A 15,464-nucleotide genomic window follows, 5' to 3' on the forward strand; every position below is an offset into this window, starting at 1 on the left:
ACTTCAATTCTCGACAGCCCGTTTATGTGTAACTCTGCTCTGTGGTGGAAAATGCTGAGTCGCTTTCTTGTAATTTCAAGTCTTCAAGGTCATGCGCTCGGTCTGTATATATTATGACACAGAGTTGTCAGGATTGATTCTGTAGATCCATCCCATCTGCTCACAGGCGTTGGTGTTTGTGTCCATGTCCAACCTCTCGGGGATAATAAAATGTTGACAATCAGCTGAAAAAAAACCTGTTAAACAAGGCCCGGCCCCCCCACTGACACTTACCTCAGCCACAACGTAGTCTCTATATGCATTACATTAATGCACACAATGTTCATACTGCTTACTGCACATATTTCTTGTTTCATATTTCATATTTTATATCCTATAATTCATTCATAGCATTCTATTTCCATGTAAATGGAATTTTATTTTTTTACTTTATTTTATTGCTATTTAACTATATTTTATTACGGTGTCCTTAAAGATTTTTTGTTTTATATTAGATTTCTTGTTTTATATTTTATGTATGCACCATGACATCAAGCCAAATTCCTCGTATATGTGTGAACCTACCTGGCAATAAACCTGTTTCTGATTCTGATTCTGATTCTGAAAAGGATTATCAGTACTCTTTCATGCAAGCATTTCCGATCTGCATTACGGTGGTCCATGTTTCTGCTTCTGCTCCGGTGCTATGCTGACAATAGCATTTTGGCTGATGGTCGTACTGTTGTACCCTAAGGAGCAGATTTAGTGCAGCATCTGCTACCAGCAAAGCTGCCCAGACATCATATCATGATCTCGCTTTCTCCATCTGGATGGGAATCAGGCACTCAGCGTGAACAGAGTTACTGTCGCCTCATTACTGACTTGTTTGTTGACAAACAGTCTGCTGAAAAAGATGAGTAAGCTACAAGTTACAATGCAATTTGTCATAATGATGAAAAGCAAAATATTTCACTTGAATAGAGAAAATAGTTCATTATCGAGGATACGAAGCATACCACGCAATCCATTTCAGCCCATACCATTGCAGTATATAGTAACATTTGAATGTACAGTATTGGGTCTCACCTTATATTTTGATATATAACAACCCCAAGAGCCATTGTGTAGGTAAAAAAGCACGAAAATGTTCAAGGTTCATTTGTCATTTCATAACACAGGGTTGCAAAGTTGTAGTTTGTTTGCGACATATTAAGATGGAGTACTTTTTCGAATTCTGGGGCGGCTTTTTGTTATTGCTTTCAATAAGGGTGAAGTGCTTTGTGCACTGCTTTTGCTTCGTGCCAATGGCGCCCAATGTTGATTATGTTTTTTCACAACAAACGATTGGACAAATTTAGAGGCAAGACGTCTGATGTGGTAATTTTTAAGCTAACGTTAGCTCAATTTGAACATAGCCCTAGGCAAACTATTATATCTAAAGAAATATTAGCCTTTACTTCTTTCCACATAAAGGTTAAATGGCTGTTAGCTAACACCCTGCTTACCCTGTGTTTTTAGAGCAAGAATGCAAAGGCAAAATATTTGGTGGTTCTCTAGCAAGCAGAAATAAATAAAAAAGTCAGCATCAACTCTTTTTTAAAACTGCAGACTTCAATCTTTCCGATATGGGCTGCACACGAAAAACAAACAAAGGCTAAAACATATTGCATTCCTGTAGTACATGTCTTTAATTTGCATTTAGAGGAATGTAAACAATGCTGCCACTTCATGTTGAGGGATGGAATGTGAGGGGGCGTCCGGTCCTACTGAAGTTGTAGAGTAAGTATTCTGAACATCTCACAGAGTATGCTAGCACTTACACTACTCTTTCTTCTCTCTGATGCTCTGAATCTCTCTGCTAATATTTACAAGCAAGCTCTCTTCATACGCTGTCATTATAAATGTATAATGATGTTGTTTGACACGCGTGCACACACACTCTACAGACCCTCTCGTGTGTCACTGTAGATCAGTGAAGAGTTTCATGATGATGTAATGCCCCAAGAACAATAATACACGCAGCAGAGCTTAGCCTGCAAAGCTCGAATGATTAGCGGCGCTCGCTAACCTAGTAGTCTCCATGCCAACAGTCCTCATATTAAATCTCATGTAAACGTCTAAAAGGATTTGCATCATTGTTGTCTTTTCTGTGTTTTACAGAAGTCATGCTGTGCAGTGTGTTACATAATTGTTTGAATCAATAGGCGCGTTCATACCAGAGTACTTTTCCCGTTTAGTTCCGTTAGTACCACTTATGTCGCGTTCACACCAAAAAGAGTACTTAGTGCCGGGAACTTTTACCCCCATTTTTAGTGCCTGCTAGAGAGGTGGTACCAAAAAAGTACCAAAAAAGTACCAATTTCTATTGGCTGGGCGAATTGCAAACCACGCCCCGTAAAACTCTGAAAAGTTTTTTGAAGCCGCCATTGTATTTGCTGGCATTAGCATTATTAGCATTAGCATTAGCCCCGCGCACCAACGGAGAGAGAATAACTTATGGCAACACAAAAAAAAATATGGGAGTGGTGGAGTGATGAGGAGGTGTCGGTGTTCTGGCGATTTACTCGGAAGGCTTCAGTAGAAGCTGCTGGGAGTCCCAGCAGCTTCTACTGAAGCCAGTCCCCAACTCCGGGGACTTCCGGCCGGGGACTTCGGGTGGCAGTATACGCCGTGAAGTTGTTTGCGGCCTGCCAGTAAACCCAAAGCAGAAGAAGACGAAGTGACGTCAGCGGCTCATTTGTGTAATCTTCCCTCAGGGAAAAGTGATTGGTACTCAGTGCCCTGGGGTACTTAGTGCCCTGGGGTACTAAGTGCCGGGGCACTAAGTGCCGGCACTAAGTACGGCAAAGTACTTGGTGTGAAAGCGGCTATAGAAGTTGGGAAAATTAATGGACTCAAATGTAGTGCGTGACTCATGTTAGTGTAGTCTGCTAACACATCTGATGCACTTTCAGGTTAGGTTTATACAACAGCTTGTTAAAGTTTCACATCGCTATAAAAAACATTTACTCACACGGTTCTATAACACGTTAAATTGCCTATTATTTCACTTTATTACTTAACTACAAGTCAAAATGTGCACCCCGTTCTTGACCCATTCCTGTAAGAAATTATGTAATACTTCTCCAGCTTTCTTCATTTTATCTGCCATGTGATTCTGCTTATTATGCAGATTTGTGTAAGTTGCTTTAACGTACACTTGAGCTTCCCTTGGTTATTAGGAGTAGAGTGGGGCTCAGCTGCTGGTTGCTGCAGCCCATCTGTCTTCCTGTCTGTCTGAGTCCTGCAGGCCCCTGGGTCAGGGTCAGGTCTGGGTCACCTCGAGGACTTTCTTCATTACTCTCATGGGGATCATATGTCCACATAGTGGGGAATGGACAAGTGAAGAAAAGGTTGCTAGAGGCTTCATGTGCTGGGGGCAACGCAAAAAAGAGAGTGGTGTTTGTTGACAGGAGATGCTAGGACTCTTAACCCTTGTCTGTGTGTACAAACACTTGTTTAAGGGTTATTTAAGGACTTGCAATACACAAAACACAACATAAACAATATTGCATATGTGCAATAACAGGTCATTCTGTTTTCATGCCGGTATCGCATAGGGAATAGAAGACCTAAATTGACATTGCAAGATAGGAGCAGCTCTAGCTCTCTCACGCAATGTGTTTTTTTCTTTTTAAGTTAAAGGGCCCATGTCATGCTTTTCCGGTTATTACCCGTCCCCTTGTGTGTTATGAAGGTTTTTATGCATGTAAACGGTCTGCAGAGTCAAAAACCCTAAAAGTACACCCTGTAGCGAGTACAACTCTAACACAGAAAAGTAGGGATGTCCCGATCACCTTTTTTTGCTCCCGATCCGATTCCGATCATTTGATTTTGACAATCTGCCGATACCGATTTTTCCCGATCCGATCTTTATGCAATGCATTAAGAGGAAAAAAAAGGTAACAGATAACGGCTGGTCATCCAACGCGATGAATTCAGCTATCTTGGTTGTTATTTTTTTGGCCTTTTCACTGTTCTGGGGTAGTTTCTCTTTCCTTTTAAAAGTCTCTGAAAGTGTTGGTTGTTTCAGTGCCGTTACCTGAGTGGCCGCTGTGTACTCGTCGTGTTGTTGTTGGTGGTGTTTGTATTAGATTGGTCATGTTGAACGTAGCTCTGTTCTTTCCACCACGCGGAACCTCCGCCTTGCAAACATTGCATCTGGCTGTTACACTGCCTTCGCTTTCAATTTTATAATACTTCCAAACTCCTGACATTTTCTCTGTCCCGACTCCCGAGTCACCAGCTGAACGTAGCCTCTTGTTAGCTTACTGCTACTATTAGACACTGCGCCCACTCTGTTGCCAGATTTGAGAGAAATAAGCAACCAGGTCTATGAAAACAAGCCCAAAAGAAGCAACACATACATGATGTTGTGTAATTTTAACCCAAAACTAAGGCCTCAGGATGACTTTAAGACGTGAACATGGTCATTTTTGTTTTGTAACATTAAATAAAATGTATAAAAATATTTTATAAAAAAAAAAAAAAAAAAAAAAAAAAGAATTCCGATCCCCGATTTTTTTCTCCCGATCCCCGATCACGTGAAAGTCACGTGATCGGCTCCGATCCCCGATCACGTGATCGGATCGGGACATCCCTACAGAAAAGACCTGTCTATGCTGCCCCAAAACGCCTCGTTGGAGATTTCTCATTTTCCATTGTTTGCTTCCTGGGTTCTGTGACGTGTGAACACCCAAATCAACAACAAATGACTGGATTGGCCCAAATGGACCAAACCGCGGTGCACCTCACACACCAGGATCCCTTGGCTAACTAACAGAGAGTCCCTGAACGCTGGTAATAGACGAGTTGGGATCGCGGAGAAATGCTCTCCGCAGACCCATTCTCACAGCGTTATAAACCTTTTTCTTACTCAATATCAAGCCACACTTATTGTTTTTACTTCGGCTGTGGGTGTTTATGTGTGCTCAGGATGAGTTTCGCTTGTTCTCGCTGTATCGCCGACCCGGAAATCTGTCCGCTCCTCACAGCAACGAGCCTCGCAACGTCCCGACCAATCAGAGCACACTGGGCTCACAGGGAGGGGGGGGCAGGAGCTCCAACAAGCCGTTTAGGACAGAGTGAATACCTGGTGAATACACATACTATACAGAGATGCTGTATGAGAAACCAATGTGATTTTGGAAAATTGCACAATTTAAATCTATTCTAGTAGACCTCAACAATGGAAATATGATCAGTAGAAATAGCCATGACATGGGCCCTTTAAGTTCTTGACCCTTTCTACATGCACTGGTTAAATGGAGAACGATGTACAGGCAGATGAAGAAGTCCATTTCCCACAATTCTCTTCTAAAAAGAGATGTTAATGAAACGTTCTCATCTCATGCATCTCTCCACTGTTTTATTTTATCCCTTTTTTTTTTCCAATTTACTATGTTGGAATACCAACAATATTGTTTTATGATAGTTCAAGTTACAATGGCTTCTTCTATTTCTGGCTCTCTGTTCCTTTAAAGGTCACAACTGTGATTTATAATTTGCTGTTGTTCAATGGTACGTATAATTAATAAACAGTTAAAATCAATGTAAAAGAATCAAGGAGATTCCCCCTCCCCCACCCCCACCCTGACCAGATCTACTGATGATCACTGAAGGGATGTTGCTGTTTTTAAATGCTGCTCTAGTTACATGTTACTTGTTAGATGCTTTTATCCAAAGCGACTTACATACTCAATACTGTGGACAATCCCCACAGGAGCAATTTGGGGTGAAGTGTCTTGCCCAGGGACACAACGACATGCTGTGACTGCAGTGGGGTTTGAACCTGTTACCCCCTGATCCAAACACCTACGGACAACCCACTACGCCACACACGCTCTGACCTTGCCTCTTATATCGATGACCTTTAGAGCCACAGCACTAATACTAAGTAAACCGTACACACTGCAGATTGACTGAGACTCCCAACCTCAATGCCTTTTTGTGAAGTATTGGGAAATTATGGAAATGATCAAAGGTTGGGTTTAACTTCCACATGAACTCCTGCAAAATAACCTAATATAGTTTTTACACATTGTATTGTTTATGGCATTTATTGTAAAATGCCTTGTCTATTATGCTGCTGTAACAAAAACAATTTCCCAATTTGGGATCAATAAAGTACTATCTTATCTTATCTTATCTTATCTTATTATCCGACTGAGAATAGAAAAGCAAGTTCTGTGGGAAATTGGTAACCTTGACTTTCAAAAGCCAAGACTTCTCTTGTAAAAATATCAGAATGAAAGTTTACATGTTGTGTCTTTTCCAAACAAAGTATCTGTTCCAGTGTATCTTTTTCCACCCAGGACGCTGATGCCCAGGCAACTCTTGGCCTGATTTGTACTTAATGGAATCTCTCCACGGCCAACGTTTAGTATTCAACAAAGCTTTCTTCCTGTTTTCATTCCCTCATTCACAAGCACAGATATAATTTAAACCTGCCCCTTTCATATCTGCGTTTTAAGAGGCCCTTACTGTCTTAGGCCCCTGTGTGGGAGGGTGAGGGAGGCTGATGGAGCACAGGGCAGCATTTAAGATGCTCAGTGGTTTGGAATTTTCCTGTCAGAGTGAGAAACACTGCGGATGGGAGAGATGTCACCCCCGGCTGATTTACACTTGTGTTTGTGTCCTGGGCAGGGGGAAGGAGGCAGAGGGCATGACTGTGCCCCGGAAGATTTGGCTGCAGTGGTTGGCATGGCAGCCCAATAGAGACAATAGTCTGTGGATTTAATTACTGGATGATATGGTAAAAAAGTGTCTGTCATGATGTGGTTAAAAACACATTTTATCCTATTTTTGAGGAGTTTTTTTTCCGTGTTTGTTTGTGAGAGAAGCCACTTTTGACAGTAACACCAAAAATGTGGCTACATGATTACAACCTTCTTCTCCAATGTCTGTTTTCATGGACATAATCTCAAATCAGGTAGTCTATTCATCCTTCTGTAGTCCGGTTAAAATGATGCCATAACACCAGATGGGTGCCATCTAGTAATTGTTTGTTTTCTATCATAAGCAGCTTAGCACAAGGATTATCGGTCGCTACAAGTGATGTTTCCGTGCCACAGCAGAAGGATGGTTTGCGTCTTATTTTGCCTCTCTAGAATGTTCTGTCAAGATCAAAAATAATGAAAGGACAAAAGAAAGCCTCAATGCTGTGCAGACACCTGTGTGTGTGAAATGTTAGCCTTTGCAGACCATTTACATGCACACAAACCTATATATCACATCACAGGAAAAGGGAAAACCCAGAATAGCGTAATAGAGCCCCTTTCTTTTTTAGATGTTTACTTACACACATACAAACATATTTGTAACAAGACAGAATATGGCCACTGTAGCATGGAAAAATTAGAACTGACTAAATATACTGTAGCTATTAAAGCAGCCCCAAATGGGAAATAATCCCATTACACTTTAAGCCTGGATATAGTTCATGATATTTTTGGCATCATAGGACTCTCAGGTTAAAAAACTGAAAAAAATACACACTCTATTTTTTGGTTTGCTCTACAGTTGGACTTTAGTTTTGCTATCTAGTAACTGATACAGATGTATGTCCTCATTGCTCATTGGGTTGCTGATGTATGCACTGGCTTTTTCTGGAACTGGACCCTGGGATTTGACTCTGTTCATGATTTAATTTAGACCTCAGAATGTTCATGATTGAATTTAGACCTCAGAATGACTCCTTGAGTAGATGAGGTGCTCTGTTACCATACCATGTCTCAAACTATCACTTAGGTGTTTATGTTTCCATCTCCTGAGCGTGATAGCATGTATATTTGGGTCTCCATTGGTGTAACCTTATCAGACTTTGGCCCTCTTCACCTACTCTCCGGCTCTCCTGGAGTTCTAGCTCTGCCATCTGAGCACCCAACAAACTCTCCCTCTCCCTGTTCAGCCCCGACCAGAGTCCGGCTGGTTTACACTGCGGAGAATTAAGGACAAGGGCGGCATTTTGAACTTTCTTGGAAACAGTCACGTTGTATGTAGCAAGAACTGTGCAGTAATTGTCACAAATGGCTAAAGTAGGAGTTGATTATGTGGTCTGAATCTTGAGTGTCTTTTTCTCATCATTTATTTGACCTTTCATCAATTTAAAAAAAAGTTTGGTTAAAGATGTATTATTTAAGTTGAACTCTTTGGTCCTGTATTGCCAGACCAATACTACATTTCTAAAACAGACACTTGAGAGTTCAAATAAATCTGATATCGGTTTTATGATGTAACATAAATAAACATTGTGTTTGCAAGGCTAGCGACGGTGACTAATGATTAACATTGAACTAGTACAACACTTGTGTTCCCTTGAATGAATTGAAAAAACGTTCATCAGAATTGGTCCGATACTATTGTTTATTACCATATACTTAAAATACTCGAAATAGTCACGTGTACATTAGCATCCAGTGCTAGCATGGCTGCAGAATCTATGTGTTTTCTAAATTGTCCCTACTTGCATATGTACTGAGCGGTTGTTTTACCAAAAACAAATAGCAACACTCAGTCTAAATGACCGCAAGCATATCTTTCGCATTTCCACTATTCCTTGTAACTTACCGAGCAACATGCAGCTATTTCTGCAGCAAGCTTATACCTGATATGATACCCAATTCTACTCAGGCTTGCTTGGTGCGGCTGCCTTGTATCAGAAGTTGGCCTGGAACTATTTTACACAGACGCTTGTTGATAGTAAGAAGGATTATTTTTAGCAGCAGTGATGAGTGAATATTAAAATGTGTTATTTTTCCTAAAGTGTGTTGGGTATGCAGACTAATGGGAGTGAGTGATTTTCTACACCTCTTTTTGCCTCTTTCACTCCTTTATCTATTTGTATCTAGTGACACTCATCTGTACCTTTTTACGCTGCTTTTGTTTCATCTTTTCCTACTTTTTCGTTCCTCTCTTCCCTTTTGACCGTGTCCATCAATAATGCACCTGTTAATGGGCTCACTTCCACTTCCCGCTGCAGCTCTGTTAACATGTCCTGTAAACACCCACAGAAGGCGTGCGTGTTAACGTGTAAGAGAATCATAAATATGACTCTATTCTGTAGCATCACTGCTTTCTTTTATCCCATCTGTCTGTCTGTCTGTCTGTCTGTGAAACCAGCTGTCTCTTTCTGTTTCTACGCGTCTCTCTCCCTTCGCTCCTGGTGCGATAGTAGGTTACCCGGCAACACATTTAAAAAGGACTTCTGGATTAGTGAAGCTTATGGCTACCTGCTGCTCTCTCTGCGTGCCTCTCACTGCAGGTGCATTGCTATTTACAGCTCAAATCACTCATCTGAAAATCCGTCATCAACTAATTAATGTCAGTGGAAAGTGGAGTTACATATACACTCTGTATGTTTAGAGGATTAACGTCTCTCCCTCCCTATAAATAAGTACAATTCTACAGGGCTTAAGTAAAGCACTCAAATAAATGATGTTATTTGATTAAGCAAAGTGGGTTCTACTCGATACACACATCATGTCTTTCTGTCCTTCTGTTGAGTTTATAGGAAAATTAATGTTGACATTTCAGGTCCAGGATTAATTGAATTGGTCATTAACAAATTACTTCAATGGCGACCCTACATGCTGTGTATGTGTGCGGGTGTGTGTGAGAGAGACGGTGAGGAATGTGTGAGTGGCGACTGATAGTGACTGTGGTCTCCTCTCACTGTTAATGGGTCAGGAAGAGACAAAGAGCGGCTGTGTGTGCATGGGAACCAGAGGGCAGAGATGGGAGGAGGACAAAGAGGTGTTAAGACAAGGAAGTAGTTGAGACTACAATGTAGTTTTGCAACTAATGAGTATTTATTATGAGTAATCGTTTAATAAACTGATCAGGTTCTCTGATCCAAAGGTTACGTCTTAAAACGATGAACCTCTGTTTTGAGTAAAATAATAGATTAAATGTGGCATTGGTAACATCTTTGTTGTGTATGTCTTATCTGGGCAAGTAGGGCTGAGCAATAAATCAATACTACATCAATATCGTGATATAATACTACATTTCGTCTTACATTTTGGATATTGTAATGAAGCATACAGACCTATCGTACTGTTCTAGCTGTTCTACTATTTCCATTTACCCACTTAGACATTATTGCCACATGACTAATGATTATTAAGTAAACATTTCATTGTGTAAATATTTTTTGAATCCACCAAAAGTCAACCCTGCAAAATGTCGCAATATTGATATTGATGTATTTGATCAGAAATATTTGAAACAGTGATTTCAATAGTTTGATCTTCTCTTTAAGCTTTTGTATTACAGTTTGGAGGTAAATGTTTAAAGCTCTAAAAGTGTTGTTTTTGAGTAGGACAATTAGACTCCAGGTGTTGCCAATAAAACTAACGATGGCTCGTGAACGAGGACTTCACCAGGTGTGCAAGTAAAAAGTATCCCTATTGGAAAGAGCTAGCAAAAATGTTTAATTTCTCAGAATATATTTTGATTTATTTCTTTTATAGATATCCTTTGTGCCGAACAAAACAGGCTTTTGTGTGAGTGTGGCAGCCTGCCTTGGTTTTAGTAATAACGGGCCCCTGGCAGGCAGTGGATGAGATTACTGGAGCCCATCTTTACTGGCACCCTGAGGCACATCTGAGGTCATGGTGAGGGCAGCGACAAACACACACACACATACGCACACAGTTGTGGACATATATACACACACACACAAAAGAAACCAAGATACTTTCATTAATAGTTTTTGGGACAAAATGAGTAGACTGGAGATATTTAGAGAGCTTAGAGCTCCATCTAGTGGTCATTTGTTGTCACTGCAGGGAAACTAGGAACAGTGAGTAAAAGGATAGCCGGCTGTTCCTTTCAACACATCAAATAATGTATTATAATATGAATTAATTGTCCTAATTGTACCAAAGTTTTGACTGTTTATTGACTTTTTGTGACATAGGTTGTGGAATATTGAAATGTTTTGCATTATGTTTGATCAGTTTGTTATGGTATGGTCCCAAAAGCTTCAAAGCCCAATGCAGTAAAAACATTTGAGTTGTATAGAAGCACTTTTGAATTCTTCACTCCAAATATTTTATATTTCACATTTAGAATAACATATACAGCTGAATTTACTTTTAGACCGTATAGTATGCGTTACCCGAATAGTCATGCAAATGGTTTTCTTCCCAGGTGACATTAGTTAACTCTCTCTGTTTACAATTGAATTGAGATGTGAGGTTAAAAAAATAAATGAAGGGCGGAGCGCAGTGAGCCATTAGGCAGAAAAAAAAACTTGAGTTACAGGTCTGTTCAGGTGAGCTGAAACACCTGGTGGGCGGGTCTCTTCCTGTATGGGAGGATGTAGTTTGTGTGCACTGTAAAATAGTGTAGAGGCCGTGCCAACTGCAGCGTGTGAAGCTACGTTTCTGTGTGTTTTGGTAAGTCCCTTCACAGCTTTTGTTTCTTTTTCCTGAGTATCATTATGACGTGCGTTAGTAAATCGCCTTAATTTGTTTCATATGTCTATAACATATTTGTGAATAGGTGTTACTGTGGTCACAGTAATATTGTTAGGTGAAAGAGACTTTAAAACTTGATTTGTTATTGTATGTTGCTTTAGCTTTCAGTAACTTTATACATGTCTTGTTATGTAATTGTGAGATAAGACTCGTTTGACACATCCACCAGACATTCATTGTAGTATTCTGCCATTAATGTCAACTGGAGACTTACAGTCTGTCACATTTGATTTTCTTGGAGTGCCCTGACTCATAATCTTCCACATCAGTGAGCCCCGAGTTCCTAAAACATCTTTCCATTTCTCTTGTAAATTACATGGGTCTCTCTTTTTTTTTTCAAGCACAATGAAATCCAGCCAGTTGAGTGTTGAGGTGGCTGAAAGGGGAGAATGACATCATGACTCTGGAAAGTCAGGTTGACCTAAACAAAAGATTTATATCTGTGTGTATAAGTGCTTACAACACACATGTAAATACACGTAAGCAGATGTATTTTATGTGGAAAAACTGGACCCTTATGACTAACACGTGGCAGATTCTGAGCTGTCAAAAAATCCCACCTGCGACCAAGAGAAGAGCGCTCACTTTTCCCATTTCACTGTCAACCCATCACATCGGATGAAGCCATTTCTGTTGATATGTACTTTTCTTCTGTCATGGCTTAATGGCGTTCATTGATATTCCACATTTGCTCCCCTAATCTGTTTCCATATGCTTTTTTAGTTGTATTCCTCCTTATTGCTCAATGTTATTACTGCTACCCCACAGCAGTCAGTCATTCCTGGAACATCAGCTGTGCCAGGTACCGCTGAGTCTTAATTTAGGCAGCCCCAATCCCTCGTAAAGCTAACGGCTATTAACGAGAAGTCCTGTGGCACACGCCTGAAAACACAACCCTGTCCCGCCAGCGTCACGCGGCTCACTCTTAATAGGAATCGACATGGGGACATTTTGGCAGCGCTGCGCCGAGGCAGGAGAAAGACATTATTCAACAATGTGTTTTTCCACAGAAGAAACAGAAAAGGCTGCATTTGCAACGCTTGCATCAGAGAGATTTCTTTTTTCAGTTTTCAAAATGTCATGTGGATGAACATTCCCCTCCACCATGGTTTAATGCGCTGCAATTACGCACAGCCCATTGAAATGTAGTTCCACCATGTGCCCGTGTGTAAATGAATGTTCGCCTATACCACATTTGGATACACTGCAATTATACCCTTACGATTGTGTCATGTAAGGTAGTGTCAGTGTGCATGTGGCTGTAACTCTATCTACTTCTGTCTGTCTGACTTTGCACTTTGTGGTTCATAAAAGCCAATATGATGTAGAGTAGCTGAAATACAAATTGATCTTACATCCAATCTGTCTTCACAACTCCCCCCACACTAATACCCCGAAGCTGAAGCTCAACAACGGGGCTTAAAGTAAAAGAACATAGTTTTCCATAAAAGGAACATCTCTGAAAAACCCATTCAAGAGCGTCCCACTTTTGTGTCTTCAGTCAAATTGTATTATTTAATAACCTGTTTTGTGAACTGCTCTGTGTGCTTTTTGCGGGCACTACTGACCTGTATGTGAGTACACAAGAACATGCAATAACAAGATAGTGTTCCCTTCCACATGCAGCTGGTCAATACACAGTGTGCATTTATTTACTAAACAATATTTCAGCCTTGGATGCTGGCATGGTGCAGCAAGATGAAGTAATAGGCAGTCTCCTCAGGAAAAAATGATCTAGGAAATAGTTTTAGCTTTTTTTAGTGATTTCGTTTTCTTTTCTCTAAACCTGTTTTTGATGATACATTTTTCCAGGGACGACAGGCTGGGTGTCCAATCAATCAATTTTTTTGGCACAGACTGCGTTTTATTGAATTCTACCTATTAACAAAAGCTGTCATGTCTAATAATGTAAAATGTTTTGCTTTGATCAGATACTCCTCAAAATTAATTCAGGCAAAGTTATTTTATGTATGCCTTAAACTTTACATTAATTTGTTCACTTAATTAGTAACAAAGTTACTTCCTAAAACAGTTCAGTATAAGAGACCCATAAGATAAAAGCAGCAGGACACATCGGACAATAAAACCGGATTGCCTTAATTTTACAATAGTGTAAGTTAAGTGCAGAAACAAAGCCTCACGATGTTGCAACAGACCGTACAGAATTGGTAACCTGAGCAGGTGTCACTCAGACTGCCAAATAGATCTTCTCTCCTACCAAGCACCAGTCTAAATAAACTCTTCAGATTGGAGCGAATCAGCAGACATTGAAGCTGGTGGGTCGCTTTGGAGCAAATTGGTCCTTCAGACTGTAACCAGAGAAGATGTGACAGGTTTGGCTTTTGGTGGCCGTCTTTCATGCGTTGAAGAGGATCGGTGTCATACATGGTGGCCCAGTAAAAACCTCGGCCAGTAGCTGGCGTTCCTGTCACTTAATGTTGGACAATCCAGGACGGAAGAACCCAGCACCGCAGGAGAAGGTTTCATGGTGCTGAATAGCAGAGCTGACATGAACGCAGAATCATTTCCAGCCTGTGAACGCTTCGGAGCATGACATGTTTTCCTGAGGATCTTGTCGTCGTTGGGCAATGTGCTTTGAACAGTGATCTTTCCACAGTTCAGTCCACCTCGACGAGGAAGGGAAGAAGCTTCATAATTAAACTGATCTACAGTTCTAACCTCAAAGCATGGATTCAAATTGTTAAATGACAAGTCTTCCCGTGTTTTTCACTGTCGGTCATTCACCTCCCGACTCTGTTATTCCTGTCACGAACTTCATCAACATCCAGCTGAGAGTCAGACGACTCCACCCATGTTCCCCCCTAGCTGGACAGACAGGCTTGTTTTTGAAAAGAGAGGAAGAATAACATTCTTCTACACCTCCCTGTTTCCATCCTTCCACCTATCCATCCATCACCCTGGGCTATTTTCTCTTTAAACACTGATTTGACCTCAGGTTTCACACCCAGAACAAGACTAAGCAGAGGCACAGACGCCGACATCTATACATACAGGTCGTTGTAAGTGTGAGATGCCTCAGATTCCGTCCCAGCTGGGGTTTCTGGGTAAATACCCTGCAATAGTGAAAGTTCCCACTAGATGGTGGCAGAACCATTTGAAGTTGTCAGACTGAGAGGGAGGCACATCTCATTGCAATTAAGCATATCCCATCTCTCCTCCACATGGTAAAGTGTCCCTTTACTCCCCCCATGACCATCTGATATTGTGAGATCTCAACCGACACGGTAAGAGCATTCTGACAGTGGGGAATGTTTCTTTAAGTATGTCTATATGATCCTTTTGGGCCTTTTAAAAAGTCCCAGGTGTTCTGGGCTCTGCGACATGCTTCCTGGCACTCCCAGAGCTCCCTCAAATGGAAAGATGGATCCCTCCTCAGATTGGGGAATATGTGGTCATTCCCCTTTGGATGCAACAAAAGGCGAACGACTGATATTACAGCGCGGCATACCTTAAGAGTATTACTGTCCCTTGTCTTTCCTCAAGTCTGTCAATCCAATCACAAAGCCTTATGACAAAACCGTGCTGTGGCCCTCTCTGTGAAACACTGAACTGATTTAGTACGGGTCAGTTATCTTGGCACGAGCGCGGTGGCTGTTAGGCTCAGTCTCCTCTTCAAACCGGCCTGCTGGAGAGATTTCGTGGTCACTGCTCGAGGCGCCGTTGCCCTTTCTCTGCTGGTCCTCTTAACCTATTTTATTGAAGTATACAAAGAGATGAACTCCAATTTCAGCAGGTTTTCCACTTGTACGTGATGCTCATGCAAAGCTATATGCAAACGACTCACAAATCTGGCCTACGGAATTGTGCTGGCGCGACATGCTTGCAGGGTTTTCAATCCCATATCTTCTCTCGGTGGAAAACTGACCCTTTTTCAAGTGCTGTTTGATGAATGCACCATACTTTGTGCATCTCAATCCAGACGAGAAATATATTTTTCTGATA

The 15,464-nt window shown here is 41.1% G+C and overlaps 1 protein-coding gene across 3 annotated transcripts in view; it reads left to right on the forward strand.

Annotated features, from left to right (window-relative positions):
- mpp7a (membrane protein, palmitoylated 7a (MAGUK p55 subfamily member 7)) overlaps window positions 1-15,464 on the forward strand; it is a 138,171-nt gene that overhangs the window by 24,184 nt on the left and 98,523 nt on the right. The window contains exon 2 of one of the 3 annotated variants that reach the window (XM_034132388.1): window positions 10,491-10,634. The exons of 1 other annotated variant lie outside the window; for it this stretch is intronic. The gene's annotated coding sequence lies outside the window, so the exon portion shown is untranslated. Of the gene's footprint in view, window positions 1-10,490; window positions 10,635-11,336; window positions 11,421-15,464 lie in introns of those variants that run through there. One more of the 3 variants, XM_034132387.1, reaches the window with a different exon arrangement.

Source organism: Trematomus bernacchii, unplaced genomic scaffold (genome assembly GCF_902827165.1).
Source record: "Trematomus bernacchii unplaced genomic scaffold, fTreBer1.1, whole genome shotgun sequence".
Lineage (NCBI taxonomy): Eukaryota > Metazoa > Chordata > Actinopteri > Perciformes > Nototheniidae > Trematomus > Trematomus bernacchii.